We start from the raw sequence: 19,435 nt of genomic DNA, 5'->3' as shown, positions 1-19,435 counted from the left end.
CTCGGACGGCCAGGCAGCGGTCGGTTTGCCAACCGGTGACAGTACATGATACAGCCGGAGAGCCATCTGGAGATGGAAGCCTTCGAGAGAGCCTTCCCCTGATTGACAGGTCCAAAGTTCACAAAGAGTTGTGACGTCTTCCGAAACCCCTTCGTGCGGTCCACGTAGAACTTCAGCGCTCTAGCTACATTCAGCGAGTGCAAAGTCCTCTCAGCCGGCGACGAAGGCGACGGGAAGAACACAGGTAACACCAAGGGTTCGTTGAGATGGAAGTCCGACGGTACCTTGGGCATGAAGGAGGGGTGCGTCCTGAGCACTACCCTCGTGTCGTGGAAAGTGAAGTACGGGGCCTTGCAGGAAAGGGCCTGGATCTCTCCCACTCGTCGTGCGGAGGTGATGGCCACAAGAAAAGCTGTTTTCCACGATAGAAACTTCAACGGGGCCGAGTGCAGAGGCTCGAACGGAGGTCCCATGAGCTTGGTCAGCACCACGTTGAGCTCCCACGCCGGGGCCGGAGCCTTCACCGGCGGGAACGATCTGAACAGTCCCTTCATGAACTCTTTCACCAGACGATGAGACCACAAGGACGTCCGCCCCGTGGTTCTGGTGTATCGGGAGATCGCAGCAAGATGAATCTTGATGGACGCGTGTGCCAAACCAGCTTTGGCCAGCGTCAGCAGGTACGGCAGTACTTGGGGAGCCGTAATCCATAGAGGGTTAATCTTCTGTGCGTGGCACCAGACAGAGAACCTCTTCCATTTGTGTCCGTAGCATTTAAGAGTCGAGGACGCCCTGGCCTTTGCAAGAACCTCTCTGCAATCGGCCGGTATGTCGTATCCTCCAAACTCTAGCGCTGCAGGAGCCAGGCCTGCAAGTTCAGCGACTTCGGGTCGTGGTGGAGGATGGCGCCTCCTTCCCTGGAGAGTAGATCCGCGTCCGCCGGCAGCTTGATCGACGGGGACGCTGACAAGTCCAGAAGGTCCGGGAACCATATCTGCCTCGGCCACGCAGGTGCGACGAGGATCATCCTGCACCGTGACCTCTTGAGCTGGTTGACGAGCCGGATTAGCAGAGGCAAGGGAGGGAACGCGTAGAGGAACAGGCCCTCCCAGGTGAACGAGAAAGCATCGCCCATGCTCCTCGTCTGGGGAAACCTGCTGGCGAACCTCCGGCACTTGGTGTTCGTCGCCGTCGCGAACAGGTCGATCTGGGGTGTGCCCCACCGTCGGAAGAGGCGATCCACCAGATCCTGCCGTAGTTCCCACTCGTGGCACGAGCGCAGCTCCCTGCTGAGTGAGTCGGCGATGGTGTTTTTTATCCCTGCCAGATGAAACGGCACCAGAAAAATCCCTTGGGCGACGGCCCAATGCCACAGGTCCTGCGCCTCCTTGGACAGCGCTGGGGACCTGGTTCCGCCCTGTTTCCTGATGTAAAACATGGTGGTGGTGTTGTCGGTGAAGATCCTCACCACCTTGCCCTTGAGGGACGGAAGGAAGGACCTGAGGGCCCAAAACACTGCACGGAGCTCCAGGACGTTGATATGCAGGGACTTCTCCGTCGGGAGCCAGAGTCCCCTCGCGTGCAGATTTTCGGTGTGCGCTCCCCACCCTTCCAGGGAGGCATCCGTGGTCACAGTCTCCTGGTGGGCTGGGGTCTGGAAGTCCATGCCCGCCGTCAGATGCGCGCGGGTGCCCCACCACCGTATGGCTCGTCGGAAACTCTCGTCGAGCTTGATCCTTTCCTCGAAGCTGCCCGTCGTCTGGATCCAGCGCGCATCCAGGAATTCTTGCAACGGGCGCATCCGGAGCCTGCACATGGGAATGAGGTAGATGCAGGAAGACATCATCCCGAGGAGGGACTTGATGGATCTCACTTTGGCCGCGTCGGCCACCAACATCCGTTGCACCTTGCCCAAGATGGTCCTGGTCCTCTCCTCCGACGGGGAGGCCAGAAGGGACACTGTGTCGAGCCTCGCTCCCAGAAACAGTGCGACTTGCGCGGGCACCAGGTGGGATTTGGCGTAGTTCACGGAGAATCCCAGGTCCGTGAGGAGTTGGACGGTCCTTGCCGTGTGGACCACGGCGAGCTCCTTCGTCTTGGCGCGGATGAGCCAGTCGTCCAGGTAGGGATAGACGTGAATCCCCTCGCGGCGCAGCTGCGCCGCCACCGGTGCGAGGCACTTGGTGAATACCCTGGGTGCCGACCGTAGTCCGAAGGGAAGGGCTTTGAACTGGTAATGACGCCCTTGGACCACGAACCTGAGGAATTTTCGGTGCCCCTTTAGGATGGGAATGTGGAAGTAGGCATCCTCCAAATCCAACGACGATAGGAAGTCTCCTTCCTCCAGTTGACCCAGGACGTGCTGGAGGGTGACCATCCGGAACTTCTGCGCCTTGATGAACTTGTTCAGCCGTCGCAGGTCCAGGATGGGGCGCCATCCTCCCGTCTTCTTCTTCACGAGGAAGTATCGTGAGTAGACTCCGGAGCCCCGAAGCCTCTTTGGGACGAGTTCGATGGCGCCCTTTCTGAGCATCGCCTTTACCTCCAGGAGAAGTTGAGGGACGTGAAGTTCTTTCCTGGCCACGGGGGGGACGCGCGGGCACCTTCTTTGAAACTCGAGCGCGTGGCCCCGGGCCAGGGCGTCCAGCACCCAACGGTCGGTGGAGATGGACTCCCACACGCTGACGAAGCCCGCCAGCCGGCCTCCCACCGGGGTGCTTCGGTGGGGGCCCGACCCCACGGCCGGTTCAATCCTGCTTGGACGCGGCCTTGCCGCCTTGACCTCCTTGGCGACGACGGCGGGGTCCGCTAGACTTGCCTCGTCCTCTGTAGGCCTCTTGCGACGACGAGCGGGCCGCTTGACGGTAGGAAGCGAAACCGCCGCCGGAACCTTTGGAGGCGCCCTTGCCTCCGCCGCTCCGAAAGGGCGTCCGTCGTTGCTGCAGGACTCCAAGGGCCCGGGCCGTCTCAGTATCCGCCTTGATGGCCTGAAGGGAATCGTCCACTGTCTTCCCAAACAGGTTGTTCCCGTCGAAGGGCATGTCCAGGACTCTGGTCTGGACATCCTGCCGAAAGTCCGTAGCTTTGAGCCATCCACGACGTCGAAGGCAAACGCCGTTGCCCAGCTGGCGGAACCCAGTGTCGGCGATGTCCGTCGCCACGGTGATGGCGTGGTCCGAAGCCACTTCACCTTCCTGGAGGATCTCAAGGGCCTCCGCCCTCTTGTCGTCCGGCAGAAAATCCAGCAGGGGAGCTATCTTGTACCAGAGCTCCCTGTCGTAGCGGGCCACGATAGCCAAGGCGTTGGCCGCTTTAATCGTCGTCGCTGCCGACGAGATGACTCTACGTCCCATAGCATCCAATTTCTTTCCCTCGCCGTCCGGCGGGGAAGTCGATGTGGAGGCCGCACCCCCCCCCGCTTTCTTCCTGGCTGCCGCGGAGACGACGGAGTCAGGGGTAGGCTGCGCCCGGAGGCATAGGGGGGCCGTGTCCGGGACCCGGTACTTTTTCTCGTACCGGTCTCTTCTAGCTGGCGTAGTGGAAGGGTTCTTGAGGAGGGAAAGGCCCTCATCCCAAATGTCGTCCAACAGAGGCACTGCGAGGACCGTCTTCCTCTTGGCCTCGCGCCGCTGATAAAGGAAGCCTTCCTTTTTCTTCTCCTCAGGGCAGAGTTGGAAAAGCTCGGAAGCCCTGGAGATCATGGAGTGGAAAGATCCGATCTCGTCGGGCGGAGAAGCCCTGGTGGGGGGCGACGACGGAAAATCCTCGTCGTATGCCTCGTCGTCCGTACCCGTCGCTGCCGTGTCAGTCCCCGTATCATCCCCTCGGGTGGACGGGGAGGAGGGCTGGACGGGGCGCGACGGTTGAAAAGGAGGTGGAGGATGGATCCTTCTTTTCTTGGTAGGGGGAACACCAGAAGGTCCCGGTTCTGGATCCCCCGACGGGAGAGGTTCCTCTGTCGGTAACGGTAGCCTCGTCCTTATCTCGGTGCATAAGGACTGTATGGCCAACAAAATGGCCGCCGAGTTGTCTCGCGGCGCTGGCAGAGGGGAATCCGACGGGCGAGCAGGGGCCCCGTCGGTATCCTCGACGATGTCGTCGTCGTCACCCGCGTCGGGGTCCATTCCGACGGGCTGGCCTTGTTCCACGCCTAGGCCGTGGCTTAAGACCTCGATCAGCTCCTCTTCTGAGGTTGAGGCCGAATCTACGACGACGCCCTGCCCCCCCTTCTTCTTCCCCACGGAGGGTTTCACGGGGGTCCTATCGATGGGCACAAAAGAAGACTCCCTCCGAGGAGGCAGGGAGATTCTGGGCCCTGATGTCGCCACCACTGGCGCAGCCTCCACAGGCTGAGCCAGGGCCGCCGCGACCGTTTCGATAGAGGGCTTGGTCGGATGGATCAAGGCCTTCACCACCTTAGGTGCGCTCACCGCCTTATCCTTGAGGGAGGGGGCACTGCCACGCTCCTCCTCTGCCTTAGAGCTCGACCGGGGCCTCTCCAGGAGCTTCGCCGGGTGCTCGGCCTTCCTCTTACCCGACCCAGAGCGTTGGCTCGTGGTTGATGGTGCCGGGGAGGGTGCGCCCTGCCTGGCGCCCGTAGAGCCCGACCGTTCGGCGCTCCCGGTGCCAGCGGACTCGCGGTGCTTGGCCTTATGTTGGGCCCCCGTCGCCGGGGCGCCCTCAAAGGTCTTAGAAGACCGCTCGGGTTTCTTCTTCTTCTCGCCAGACGGGCTCTTACCCTCCAGCCAGTTGGCGAGACGTTGATGACGGTCCTTCATGGTCCGTTCCGACATGTTGCCGCAAAACGCACAATCCTTCTCCACGTGCGTTTTGTCCTCATGAAGGCAGTAAAGGCAGAAAGAGTGTTCGTCTTCCTTAAAGACGTTCTGCAGCTGGCATCCAGGGCAGACCCTGAACAGCTTTCCGGGCGTCGAGCTTCCCTTCTCCTGGGCCATCTCCGAGACCGGGCCTGAGAAGCTTCTGGAGTCCTCCGAAGTGTAGCTCGACGAAATCTTCACCCTTGAGGGGCACAGACGAATCCGACACGGGTCCCCGTTGATCGGATGTAGGATCGGTGGAGCTTGAGGCTCTTTTGACCGAAAGAATTGAAGTTTTTTGTGAAAAAGCGCGAAAAAAAGCACTAACCCTCGAGAGCAATAGCACGAGGATCCCAACACATGAACGTGCGGTAAAAATCTGAAGATGGCTGCCAGAGGCGGTGCTTAGGTAGAGGGCAGTCATTGGCTGTGGTCAGTATGACGCAGAGACCAGTGATTGGTTATTACTACGAAAGACAGATCAGAAACGAAACTGATACTGGTTTTTTCTTTACCGAGGATTCCCAGCCTGACGACGGGGAATATTCATGAGCATGTGAATCCATGCCAGACCCCATGCTGGAGAAAGAACCATCCCTCGAGCCATATCCCTCCTGGAGGAATATGGTCAGTTATCTGGATTTAAAGTCAATCGAACCAAATCCATATTGTTTCCCCTACAAGGGTCCGCAGAAGTAAATTAAACCAAATACTCCTTTCTTGGACTAACAACACGACACCCTACGAACACGAACCAAATAAAGGGGACGAGAAAAGTTTTTTTTTGTGGATCTTTTTGTTATTCAAATATGTTTACAAGAATGGACTCAACAGAAGTACATCGATGTTATCAAATCATTTGAAGTGGCATTTTTTTTTCATTGTATAACCAATGCAGACATGTATGTTTTCTTTTCTCTCTTGTCCTCGAGAGAACGGTTATGTGTTAAAACATAATTAAAAAAAAAATGAATACCGCCAAAACAAAAATGACTCCAAAAGTCAAGATTCCAGTGCTATACATCAACGGACTTCAACTAACTGTAGTATGGACTTTCAAATACTTAGGTATTTTGATAAATCGAACGATTGACGAAAAAGAATGGATACAACTTATATATTTTTTAAAAAACACATTCCCTGGCATGCCAATGATATGTCTTGCTTGGAAAATGTTCCTTTAAACCTATTATAACATTCTATAGGAACAAAATGATCCGATGTATAGCGCATGCAGGTGAAACTTTGATAAATCTTCCGGCGACTATTTGGCCCAAATTAGAGGCCATTTTTTGGAGGAAAATGATGATGCTACCATCTTCATTTCCTGTTGCAAGGATTCTTTTTGGGATAGCTATCCAATCACTGGCTTCAGTTGTAACCTGGAAAAAAATGGATCTCTACTGTGAGATTATCTCCGAAGAGAAGATTCCAGCGATTGACATCTTGAGGTCAAAAACAAACCCCATATGCTCTAAAGCACTGACGGAATGGAAGCAACAGATGACCAAAATCCTCGAACAAGAGGAAACAGCAGAAATGCTAACTTATCGACCTCAAGACGCAAAGCAAAAAATCATGCTTAACGACTGGACAACCACAATGAAAGATAAAGCAAAATATCAAGACAATTTAACAAGTGAATTGGAGGTCAGATCAGTCAATCAATCAATTGCCTGCATATTTGAGGATCTTGCCAGACAAATCAATCAGAACCTTGTTCATGAAACTACGCCTCAACATTCTGCCCGCAAGAGCTAGATTGGTACGAATTAAACAAGATCTCACACTCCAATACTGCAGATTTTGCAAAAACGAGGAAAGCATTGAGACACTTCAACATGTAATCATGAAATGTCCTGAGCTACAACAAGAGAGAGCACTTTGCAGGAACTTTTTCAAGCATCCTAATCATCATCTTCTAAATTATTTTGGTTAGTAGGTGTTACAGGCCTACTACCCAAGGTTTGGTGATTTAACAACCTTACAATCAACCACATTGTATTCCTTTTAGAGTCAGACCCCTACCTTTACACATATCTTTAAGTTGTTCTATTGTCAGGCAAGTCAGGGCGGACTCATATTAAAGTTATCCATATTTGGCATGTTACAATTATTTATCGTTTTGGTGGAGCTTAGCCTTGTGGTTGGTTTAGTTGGGCACAAGTACAACAAATAGTCAATGTAATCACTCTACGACAATCACACCGCCTGCCACCAGTGTTAGGTAAGAATTGATGCAGCCACACTATGTGGGACTACACAACACTTATCTGCTTGGTATTAGAACACACCTTTTGGTATAGGTCTGTATTACACAAGTTGGTAGTGTGACTGAGCAGCCAGCCCAATGTCAGGATGGGTAAATGTGAGCTGTATAGCTGTACAGATTAAATTCGTAAATACAAGTAGCCAAGTAACACACTCAAGGTTTCAGTTATAAATAGTTATTTATTTAATTAACATCAATTTTTAAATAAACGTGCTTTAAAAGGGCAATGTGTTGTAACAATGTAAATATACTTTAAAATTACTTTCCAGAACCAAAACAAGTTAGTGGACAATCTTTGGATATGTTTCTTTCACAATGCCTACACCCTGAGGCGACTTCAATCACAAGTACAGTAATGGCATTTATATATCTCACTAGTTGCAGATTCTGAAGCTGTATAAAAGGAAAGGTTAGGGAAGGAAAAGGGTTAGACAGTTTCTCAGTATATGCAAGTACAACTAAATCTTCCAACGAAAACTAAATGAGCCTTTCGCAGCAGTAACATTATACAACAAGCTACCACCTATGAGGGACAAACAGTATCAAAGTCAATGGACTAGAAGAGTCTTCAGGGAGCCAGGACAGCCAAAGTCATTTGGGACACAGTCTATGAATCCGATGCACTTCTTAGATCAAAGTGTTGCACAAAGTTAGAGAGTTTTAGAAAAATCACTTGTAGGGTCACAAGCTGTTAAGCCTATGAGGAGAGAGTTGAAATCAACTCTAAAAAGGTAAACTAATGCAATTCCAAATTGAGAAGCGTGTGGCTAAAAGCAATAAGGTAAGTACCCCAAGCCTAAACAGTACCTCTGGTTTGAGGAAGAGTGGTCCAGCTGGATTCTGTCTAGCTACAGCAGTGCAGACCCTTGTTCCTGAGCCTCAGTCGTGGGGACAAGAGGGAGAACGTCTGGAGGGCTCTTGCAGTGTGGTACTTGGGAGGTCGTCGGCAGCTACGGGCTCTTTGCTGTTTGCTAAGAGCTGGAACCGCAGAATCGAACTGTTGCAGATCTTGGACACTGGTTGGACTCTCTTTGCTCCCTCGGTCCTACACTCTAATGAGGGGACTCTGGATCTGGAGGTCCTGCTTCTGGAGGGTTTTTAGGAGTCTCCTGGAGCTTCTAGCCGGATTCGTTCCCTGACAGACGTTGCACTCGACTACGAACACTCGACCCCCGGCATCGGGTTTCCGAAGCAATGGAGAGGCACGTCAAGTCGGGGATGGTGGTGCAGTGAATTTGTCTCAGGGTTAGTTGGTCCCACTAACCGAAGGGAGAAATCGTTCCGCCTGGAGCTTCTCTGTCGAGGTGAAAAAGGAGTTCAGCACAGAAGCAGGGCTTCACCAGACAATTCAAGGATCCAGGAGGTTGACGCAAGCTTTGTTCACGGTTTCTTCGTCAGGCGTCTCTTCCAGTGATCGACTCTGCCTGTAGTCCCAAAACCATTGCCTTTTAAGCAGGTTTCTCCCATGCATACACAGCCTAGGCTGTCAATCACACAGCATGGTGGCTGTTCTGAAAGGACAGCCAGCCAGCAAATCAGGACTAGTTGCATTCAGGCATTCCTAGAGACAAAGGACAGGGGAGTTTCGGGGCCCTCCCTCACATCCTGTCCTTCCAGACACACTGCAGCCAGGGGCGGGCTTCAGGGATGAAGCCCACCAAAGGCAAGACAAACCAAGGGTTCAAATGTGTATCAATGCACAGAGTAAAACACAACAAAGACCTTACAAACAGATAGAAGACTGGGGCCATTTTGACAAAATGGTCACCCATGGGTGCTATACTGCAGCTGAGGGTCCAGCCTGCGGTAGAAAAGCACAATGCCACCAGCCATTTAAAGTAGTGATGGTAACATGGTAACTGTTTATCTGTGCCCATTTCGAATCTAGATAGCTGTGCATACTTGAACCTAGTTCCTGTGCTTATGCTTACCATAGCCTCTGTGACCACTAATAGTTTTGCACCTAGGCATCTGTGCCTATCTTGAATATAGATATTTCTGCATCTGTGCTTACTTTGATCTTAGATACGTGTGCATTTGTGCTAATTTTAAATCTAGATATTTGCGCATCTGCGTCCATTTTGAACCTAGATATCTATGCGTTGGGGCTTATTTTGAATCTAGATATCTGCGCATCTGTACCCATTTCGACTCTAGATATTTGTGCATCTATTCCTACTCTGAATCTAGATATTTGTGTATTGGTGCCCATTTCAAATCTGGATAGCTGTGCATACTTTGAATCTAGCTCCTATGCCTATGCTGACCCTTGCCTCTGTGACCACTGCATCAGTTCTGCATCTAAATATCTATTAATCTAGATATTTGTGCATCTGAGCTTACCCTGATTTTAGACATTTGTGCATACCTTGAACCTAGCCTTTGTGCCCACACCACTGCGAAATCATGGTATCTAAACATCTGTGCCACTATTGATTAATTGCCATCACTCTACCCTAGATAGATCGCCATATCCATCTACACATTTGCCATAGCCTCTGCGATACTACCTCACCTAGCCATTGACCCCGCGTTTCGACACCCCCCCACTAAATTTAATGCCACACCTACCACTAGCCAGCCACGTCACACACAAACTATGTATATGCCACTGACCTACATTGTCCTACTGAGGACTATCCTATACCTATTAAGGATACCAGACCATACCATTCCACATACCTTGCCTTCATCAACACATGCATATGCAACGCTCCACAACAATCCCCTTTGTCTAAATCGCCCGATTACAAGACCTTGTTGTTGCCTCCAAAGAAACCTCAAACTCCGCGCCAGACTTCCCAAAATGTATGAACCTCTAGCCAAAATCTCATATCCTCTCCCTAATAACACTACTAGAAACCAAAGAGGCCAGCAGCCTCACTCCAAAGCCCCTCTCACAAAGTTACCAACACTCAGCACCCACTCCAACTCAATAGCCGAATCAATCGAGACCACAACACACACCCTATGCGCTACCTTAAAACCCAGGGTCTACCCTTGGAGCCCACACAGACCGGCATAAAAGGAGCTCTAATAAACGCCCGTTCTATGGTGGCCCACGCTACCAAAATAGTCGACCTTCTCCTAACAGAAAAAATGGATTTCCTAGCAATCACTGAATCCTGGCTGCACTCAGCAGCCGGCCCAGCGATCGTACTATCCATCCCCAAGGACTACACCCTTCTAAGAATAGATTGCACCACCTCTCGAGACAGAGGCCTTGCCATAATTGCTAAAACTAGCTTAGCACTGGGACTCACACCCCCACTAAATGTGGACTCCTGCGAATCCCTCACCGCCAAGCTGACTATATCTGATACCCAGACACTATCCATTCACCTCATATACAGACCCCCAGACCCACTAGGCTCCTTTGAAGAAAATCTTACTAATATCCTGTCTGACAACCTTAAAAACTCCTCACAATGCCTTCTCTTAGGAGACCTTAACCTTGGCTTCAAAGACCCATCAGATCATAACGCTACGGAGATCAATGATTCCCTTGAGGAATTAGGGTTCACCCAAAGGTAACAGGTGCAACCCATACTAAAGGTAGAACCCTCGATTGGATAGCAGAGTACAACTACCAGACCTCCATCACCTCCTCTACACCGTTGCCCTGGACCGACCACCACGTGATTTCCTTCTCCCTAGAGGCGACAGCCCCCCTACGAACAGATAGCATAGCTCCTGCCATTCCCACTAGAAACAAAACAAATATTACAACCGACAAACTCGTCCCCCTGATTCTACACACCTTGAACTCTCTTCCTGCCCTCACAGACCGATTCATTTTAGTAGAAGAGTACAACAAAGCAACGCTATCTGCCCTAGACACCATAGCACCACTGAAAGTCAGAAAGAGTAAACCGAAAAAACATGTGAATGCTTGGTTCTCTCCCCACCTGAAAGCAATCAGACTGGAGAAACGCAAATGCAAACAAATCTCTATACTGGAGCCATCGAACACCAACAAAAACAACCTTAGCAAACTAGCGTCCCTTTACAAAAAAAGAGATTATCCTTGCCAAACACGAATCTTACAACCTGCGCACTCAAGCCAACTCCAATACTAAGGAATTGTTCACTATCCAAGCCCCAGATACTTGCCTTAAAGACAAAAGTTGGTGCACCAGTATTCAGAACGCCCCATCTAACAAAATATCGACACTCCAAGCCAAGATCAATAATAAAAAAGAAACCCTTCTCCTCGCCCCTAATCCAAACAAAATCTCCGTGCCCCTGAATACCCCGCCTACCATTCCTCCTACCCTACTTACACCCCATTTCCACTTCAAGAAAGTATCCATCCTTGAAGTTGAAAAAGTCATCCTTACCCTCAAACCATCTTATTGCCACGGTGACCCATGCCCAGCACAAATCAAAAGATGCTGCACGTGACCTCTCCCCATTTATTACCAAACTTATAAATGCTTCCTTCTCCACTGGCACCATTCCCCACAACCAGAAACAGTCATGGGTCCTCCCACTCCTCACAAAACAAACACTTGACCCCTCCTTACCCACAAACTATCGCCCCATCTCCACAGTTCCGTTCCTGCTTAAAATCTTAAGACAAGGTGGTGTACCTCCAAATACCCAAATCCAACAATCTCTGGAATGCAACCATCTCCTAGGAGTGCTGACCCCATACCAGTCACCTGCGGTGTACCCCAGGGCACCTGTGTTTCTCCTACTCTGTACAACATCTTTACAAAGCCCCATTTTGACGATCTAGATGGCCTGGGTATCACCTATACTAACTATGCAGATGATACACAGATCCTCATCCTGTTGACGGGAGATAACAAGGATTTGGCCTTCGTGAATAGCATGTACTTCATCATCCAGGCATGGATGGCCTCTCATGGTCTATGCCTGAATGATGACAAAACAGAACTCCTCATTCTCGGCACCCCTGCTAACCTCCACAAACTTGGCCATCTCTACTCGAATTTTAAAATAGACAACAATGACATCACAGTAGCCAAGGAAGTCAAAACCCTTGGATTCTATCTAGACTACTTTAAACTTCAAAAAACAAGTCAACTCCATGGCCTCCGCTACAGCTTACACCTGCAAGCTAATCAGAGCAGCCAAGCCCTTCCTTTCACCTAATAACTGCATTACTTTAGCAAGAGCCCTGGTCTTATCCAAACTGGATTATTGTAATGCTTTATATGTGGGGAGTAATAAATACATTACCAACAAGATCCAGATTCTTCAAAATAATGCCCTGAGAGCAGCCCTAAGCATCCCCAAGAAAGCCCATATATCTGACTGCAGAAGATCCAACAACTGGCTCTCGACAAAAGATAAAAATTCTTCTCAAAACAGCATCCCCGACACATAAATGTTGCCCCACAATACCTCATTGCCAGATTCTCCAGACAATCCTCCAATTGCCATTCGAGAACAGCCAACGCCAACCTCCTACTAGTGCCTAGATTTAATCGCATAAAGACCAGTGTAAGCAGTTTTCCGGTCAAAGCTGTCCAATACTGGAACGCGCTCCCACCGACACTAAGAGAAGACTACTCTATCTTCGTTTTAGCTCCAACCTTATGCACTGGATCAAGGAAAATGACATTTGACACCTTACTACATTCAAACAACTACTTTCCCTATCTGTATACACTGTATATATTGTTTTCTTGATGTAACCTGCCTTAATTATGTATATAATGTATGCTACTCTACAGCAATGTAACCGAAGCTGAACAACCGTTAATGCCTTAATGTGGATATAATGTATGTTACTTTACAGCAGTGGTCTTCAAACTTTTTTGGCCTGGCCCCCCCCCGAGCAAAGTTTGGGCAGGCCGGGCCCCCCCAAAAGTGCCAGATGGACAGTATGTAGAAATCGCTATGAACTTTTGAGTGCCGTCACCGCACCCTATTCCCAGTACAGACCCTGGGCTCTCCCCACCCTACTCCCACCACTATCCCAGTGCTTCCGCCCATCCTGCTCCCACCACAGTCCCATAACACAAGCATACACACATCCTTACACATTTAAATAAAAAATAAAATCGTCATAAACGTACCTCGCGTGGTTGCTAAAATGCCCCACTCCAGGTTGCTCTGCCCGTATGTGCGAGGAGGCGCAGGAGCACCCCCTAGCACATCCATACATGCAGTGCCCCAGCCAGCATATCCAATGAGCTATGCAAAGCTGGCGAAGCAAAACACCCCCAACGTTGCATGGCTCAGTGATCATGCACGGCTGGGGAAATGAACTGTCAAAGGCAAACAGAGTTTCCCTTTGACAGTTCAGCCAGCCCAGGAGCACTCCCTCAGCTGGAAAAAGCAGCTGAGGGACTGGTCAGTGTTTCACTGGGCTGGCTCCTCGGCTCCTCCATCGGCTCCTCCATAATGGGTGAGGAGGCCAGTGCGTGGACGCCCCCTCACCCATTATGGATGAGCCGGCAGGCTTGGACTGGCCTATAGGGCAATAGGGCGATGACTATACCAAAAATGCAAAATGCTAGTGTAGGCCAGTAAAAATGGGCCACTTTGCCAGTTTGAGGAATTACTTCACTATGCAGCTAGTAGTTTTGACCATTGTTGCCGAGTAAATATTCTTTAAATATCACCATTTGTTTACATTTGAACAAAAAAACAACCCCTTGGGTACTATTCAAACAGTCTGCTGTGACTGAACACTGAATATCCATTTGCAACTGCTGCCCATTTTTTCATTGGTGCCTAAGATCGTTTTATGGCCCAGTCTGACCATGTGAGCTGGCCCTTCTCATTTCCTCCAATCTAAATTTAATTTTTTTTTTTTACATTTCATGCTGGGCTCTGACGCCCAAACCCCCCCCCCCCCCCCCACGGGATGCCCCACAGTTTGAAGACCTTTGCTTTACAGCAATGTAACTGAAGCAGAACAACCCTCTTTTTCCTTCTGCGCCCCGATACCCCCGGGTCTGGCACGCATTATAAATATTAAAACAAACCCAAACAAACACAAAAATGTTACACGAGAGAGTAGGATAAGGGGCTACTATGTAACCCCCCAGCAATCCACATAAGATGGTGTTGCTTGACCTACAAAGAGAAAAGCTAGGTTAAGTCAATTTCACTTTACTATTCTTGGGAACTGTAGTTCACACAAGTAAAGGTAGTGAAACCTTTTGAGAAATCTGAAGGTGCTGTGTGTCACAATTCAAAAAGAAGATGCCTATGGGCCTTTGTCAGACTCCAAAAACAGTGAAAACGCAATAATCAAAATCCGGTAAAAACACATGAGTGAGAAAAAGGTCTCACTCACTCCAGGGTTAAAATTAAAAAGTCCTAAATCCAGCAAAGTATCTGGGGGTCTCTAAGGTTGAAGGAAATAGCACAGAAATGAGAATTCTCCCCAACATCTGCGATGCCCTTATTGAAGTGGTATCAGCCTCTTTTATGAACTTCCAGATCCACTGTGGTACGGTCATGCCACCACTTGCTACTCGCTCTTTATCAGGACGCCTTGCATCCCCCTCGGTCTCTCAAGTCTCACCGCTTCCCCAGCTCCATGCATTAGAAGCTGTACCCTGGCTTTGGACGCTGTGCATCCCAGTTCCTCTCAGAGTCTCTCCCCCAGCTCCTTTGCCGCTCATGGGTTCTCCTCTAAGCAAGGTCTCCGCCTTCAAGATTCATGATGCTGCCAAGGTTCTTCGTAGGTACAATCTGAGTATTTGGTTGACAATAACAAATTTTAGTTTGATCTTCATGTTTTCTTTCAGTGTTCTTGAAGATGGGCTAGGGATATGTTGCTTAGGGAGTTCCTCATGCGAACAGGAGTCCTTGTCCCAAGAGGGAGTGTGGGAGTCTCTTCTGGTGAGGTCCCACTTGCCTCTACCCATATGCAGGGTATTGTGTAGCAGGCTTACCACCCTAGCTTCACAGGGAAAGGCTCGCTCATGGGGAGAAGCAGTCACAGGTCTCAGAAGGCTGCTGGTTCGGAATTCTACTTTGAAGGCAACAACCTCTTTGGCGACACCTTGAAGGATAAGGTTCACAAGGTCTTCAGGGCAGACAACCACGCTGATCGGTTACAGAGAAAGTCTGCCTTCTCAGCCAGCCTCAAGTCATCGGGCACTGGGTCCCAGGCACATACTACTGGGGGCTTCCGAAGGTCACAGGGCATCCATTCCCGTCCTGGCGCAGTAAAACCTTCCGCCCAACATCAGAAGTCCTGACAACCACTGAGTGCCTGTGGGTGGCAGGTTCCAGGACTTTTTTCTGGTTTAGGAACGGTGGGCCTCGGACGTTTGGGCTCTCCAGACAGTTTGGTACAGTTACCGGATCAAGTTCTTTTCTCCCCCAGTCCAGTCCTGTTTGACCATGAATACTGTAGCCAGAAAACCTTACAATAGGTTGGGGAAGTCCATGGCCCTTGTCGACCTTTTGCACAATAGAGCAATGGTGGGGGTTCACCCGGAAGCTCTGGGGTTGTACTCGCAGGTCTTTCTGGTGCTGAAACCCTCTGGAAAGTATCGGTTGATATTGGACTGAAGGTCCTCAATGTGTTTGTCAAGGGGATTCACTTCAGGTTGGAGCGGCAGGGGGACTAGTTGGTGGCCTTGGATCTTAAGGATGCCTATTACCACGTGGCTATCCTCCCATCCCATCAGAAACATCTCTGGTTTTCAGTAGAAAGGGGCACCCATTTTCAGTTCTGGATCATTCCCTTTGTGTTAATGTCAGCTCCGAGGGTCTTTACAAAGCTGGTATCCCCATTGGTGGCTCATCTGCATTTACTGGGTGTCCAACTCTTCCCCTATCTCGATGACTAGTTGATCAAGGCGAACCTCAGGAGTACTGTCCAGGTCCATGTCCTCCAGGTCTGTCGTGCTCTCCAGGCTTTATGGTCAACTGGGGGGTAACGGGGTGGGAAATCTGGTGTTTATAGGAACTCAGTTCTGCACCAAGCAGGGGATGGTCCTCCCTCCCTCGGGTGTGGGCCCTTTGTCTCCAGCGGTCCTCTCCCGTGTCTTATGGTGATTGGGTGTTGGCGCAGCATCAGCTGGTGGTGCAGGGGCACATGGCCTCTTGTGTTCTCCTGGTCCCTTGGGCTCGTCCCCACCTACACACCTTGGTGGTGCATCTCCTGTAGAACTGGTCGCCCTCATTGCAATCCCTCGAAACCCTGGTTCCGATTTCTCTGGGGTTGCAGGAGAATATGGCCTGGGGATTGCGCATGGGCTCCCTGCGGAAGGGGGTTGTGTTAGATCACCCCACAAATATCACGGTTACAACGGGTGCCAGCGGCCTCGTCTGGGAGCTTCTCTGGGGTCCATGATGCGGGCAAGAACAATGGGATTCAGAGGGGGATCTGCTGGTCCTCCATTTGGTGGGAATTGGCAGCGATTTACAGGGCTCTGCAGCAGTTCTCTCCTTATCGCCAGGGTCGGGTGGTGCTGGACCACACCGAAAATTCCTCTGCCCTGGCCTATGTCAACCATCGGGGGAGGGGGGGCCTCAATGGCTTGGCGGGATTCATAGGAGGATGGGCCGAATGTCACCTGTTGTCTTTGTGGCAGTTCACATTCGGGGAGTGAAGAATGTGGTGGTGGACAGTCTCAGCAGGGTTTTTCCCAGTTCTCAGGAGTTGGTTTTGTCAGACCGGACATTCTTGGGAGATCTGTCAGAGGTTCGGGACAGCAGTGTTGGACCTCTTTACCTCCCTCTCGTCTACCAAAGTCCATCGGTTCTGCTCCCAATTCCCTGTGGTGCGAGTTGGGGGGTGGGTGCTTTGACCTTAGGGTCTTTTGTATGCTTTTCCTCCCATTCCCCTCATCCCCAAAGTGGGGTGAAAGATCAGGCAGAGTGGGTCGTTTGTGATGCTTACTGTCCCCTTCTTGCCTTGCAAGGGGTGCTTTCCCTCTCTTCAGGATCTCAAACTCAGGAGGTCGAATTCTGGGTCAGTCTTGCCCACTGCAAGCGGGCAGAGGTCGGGCTGCATGCGATCCGCTGGTCAGCCTGGCTATTCAAAAGGAGCGGCTGTTAGCACTGGGTCTCTCGGGCCAAGTGGCAGAAACCATTTTACATTCTAAAAGGCCTAGCAGTTTTGTCGCCTATGATCAACACTGGAGGCATTTTGTGAGGGGTCTCATGCCCCCCCCTCCCGTGTGCTATCCCGGCCATTCTGAAGTTCATTCAGGATGGGTTCGACAAGGGTCTGGCGGTGGCTATTCTTCGTTCCCAGTGGGCAGCTCTGAAGGGGGGTTTGGGGTGCCCTGCAGGATGAGGGGTTGGTAGGTCGGTCCCTTAAGAGCTTGGCTTCCTCTCTGCCCCCTCAGTATAGGGGTGTTCCTCCTTGGCCGTTGCCCCTTGTTCTGCGATTCTTGCAGTTGGCTCCCTTTGAGCCGATTGATCTGAAGTACCTTCCTCTCAAGATCGCTTTCCTGGTCGATATTACCTTGGCTCATCGTTTGGGGGAAATTGGGGGCTCTGTTGTGTCGGCCCCCCTTCCTCAAGGTGCTTTTTGATGCTCTGGTGCTACGTTGACACACCCAGTTTCTCCCCAAGGTGGTTTTCAAAATTCCATTTTTCTAAGGAAGCCGCTACCACTGCATGTCCAGGGTTATTCCACGAGGGATATAGTGGCCTCCTGGGCTGAGTCGCAGGGTGTCCCTCTTCATGAGATCTGTAGAGCGACCACATGGGCGGATCCAAATACTTAACGCACTACCAGCTCAATGTCGGTAACCCAAGGAATGGTGCCTTTGGGGTGGGGGCGTTGCCGGTGGGTCAACTGTGGCTGTTGTTGGTTCCTTCTCACAATAAATTGGTGGGGACTGCTGCATTTCTACATTGTCTTGTCGTGTCTCATTGACCACTTGGGTATTCGTCATAGGTAAGTATGTAAGTACTGGGACAAGGAGGAGGGACGTGGAAGTAATGCTCTGATTACTTACAGATAATCTTCACTACTCCTACTCGTCACTGTACTGCCAACCCTCTGCGCCTGCCTGTGGAGTGAATGCTCCCATGATTCAACTTGTCTTTGAACAATGTGAGGATTGTGGGTAAGTGAGGGGGTAGCGTACCTCCTCGGAAAAGAAAAATAGTTCCTGTATGAGAGGGGGAGCCTTATATGTAAGTGCTGCCATGGGTGAAACTCCACAGTAATTTCCATACTTGCCAAGCTTACCGTTTTTGGCAGTTGGCTATTACTTTTAAAGTATTCATAGTGCCTACAGATTTTTGTGACAGATCCTACAACTTTCCCAAGGTATGTGTATATCTAAGAATAACTCATAAGCATTTACATTTGTACTCCAAAATCTTCTTTGACTGTTTCGTGTTTAAAAAAAAAGACAGAAGTTGATACAGAATTGCATTATCTGACACATTCTTTAAATAAATGTCTTCTCCCCCCCTGCCTACTCTTGATAGTAGCGATCTTGTTTGTTTATCAGGAGTATGTGTTTCTGCTTTTAATACAGAGTGAGTGTGTGTTACCTGTTTTAGCAAGAATTTTGTATATCTGAACGGCTATTTTCTAGTTGGTAGGTGATCAAAAAATGTCCTGCAGGAACTGCAAGAATCAGAAGCCTCTTCTCTGATCATTATGTCATGCCATCCAAGGGGTCAACAGTTACGTGATGTCATTTCCTGTGATGTCAACATTATGGTAATTTCTACTCGTTAAGTAAAGCTTGTAAAATCGTTTCCTCGATTTGGTCAAAGAAACTAGACATGAAGAGACCTCAATATGGCAACACTCATTCCGACAGTAGGCGTTTTGTAACACAGAAGTGTGAGATAGTATTAAGTGAGCCAAAAAGCAACGAGCCACCACGACTCGACCACTACCCGCAACTACCTGTAAACCGGCCGGCGTATCTCGGTCTGTCTCCTCCTTTGGTCAGGCAGGGAGGCACCCGCGCTTCGGGCACACAGGAGCCGGTTATTTCTTGCCGTCCTTCTGGCCTTCGACAGACTGCCAAAAGCGTCCCAAATGCATGGTCTGGGAAAGCGTTGGAGCCCTTGTTGCTGCGGTCGGACACTGCGTCTGTTACCCCGCGTTCTGACAAACTAGACGATCTTCCGCTCATCGCGCCAACAAACTACAACTCCCAGCATCCATGAATTTCCGTACGCATGCTCCAATCTCGAGGTCTGATCCCGGAAACTAATGTAGTATTGTTGTCTGAGCCTGTGGACATTCCGCGAGTTCTTGCCGCTCTGATGAACCAAGGAATCGATGCTTTATTTCTGCCTCCTGCTTGTTCGAGGATTTTCAGCACGAGTTGTTCTACCGTTGGCCCCGTTTCTGTTTGCTTGAGTACTCAGAATTATAGTGAGACAGCCTCGGACCGTGCTTTGGATATGGCGTGCGGCAAAC

At 50.3% G+C, this 19,435-nt stretch overlaps 1 protein-coding gene across 1 annotated transcript in view; it reads right to left on the bottom strand.

Moving 5' to 3' along the window:
* The window catches only part of PKMYT1 (protein kinase, membrane associated tyrosine/threonine 1), a 747,012-nt gene extending 727,811 nt beyond the window's left edge, over positions 1-19,201 (bottom strand). Inside the window, exon 1 of the mRNA XM_069651669.1 lies at positions 18,914-19,201. The gene's annotated coding sequence lies outside the window, so the exon portion shown is untranslated. The remainder of the gene's footprint in view (positions 1-18,913) is intronic.
* Between the last annotated feature and the right edge of the window lie 234 nt (positions 19,202-19,435).

The sequence above is a fragment of the Ambystoma mexicanum genome, chromosome 3p, assembly GCF_040938575.1.
Source record: "Ambystoma mexicanum isolate Mex_15411 chromosome 3p, UKY_AmexF1_1, whole genome shotgun sequence".
NCBI lineage: Eukaryota > Metazoa > Chordata > Amphibia > Caudata > Ambystomatidae > Ambystoma > Ambystoma mexicanum.
The sequence above is the reverse complement of the archived record's forward strand: the minus strand, read 5'-3'. Positions and strand labels throughout refer to the sequence as shown.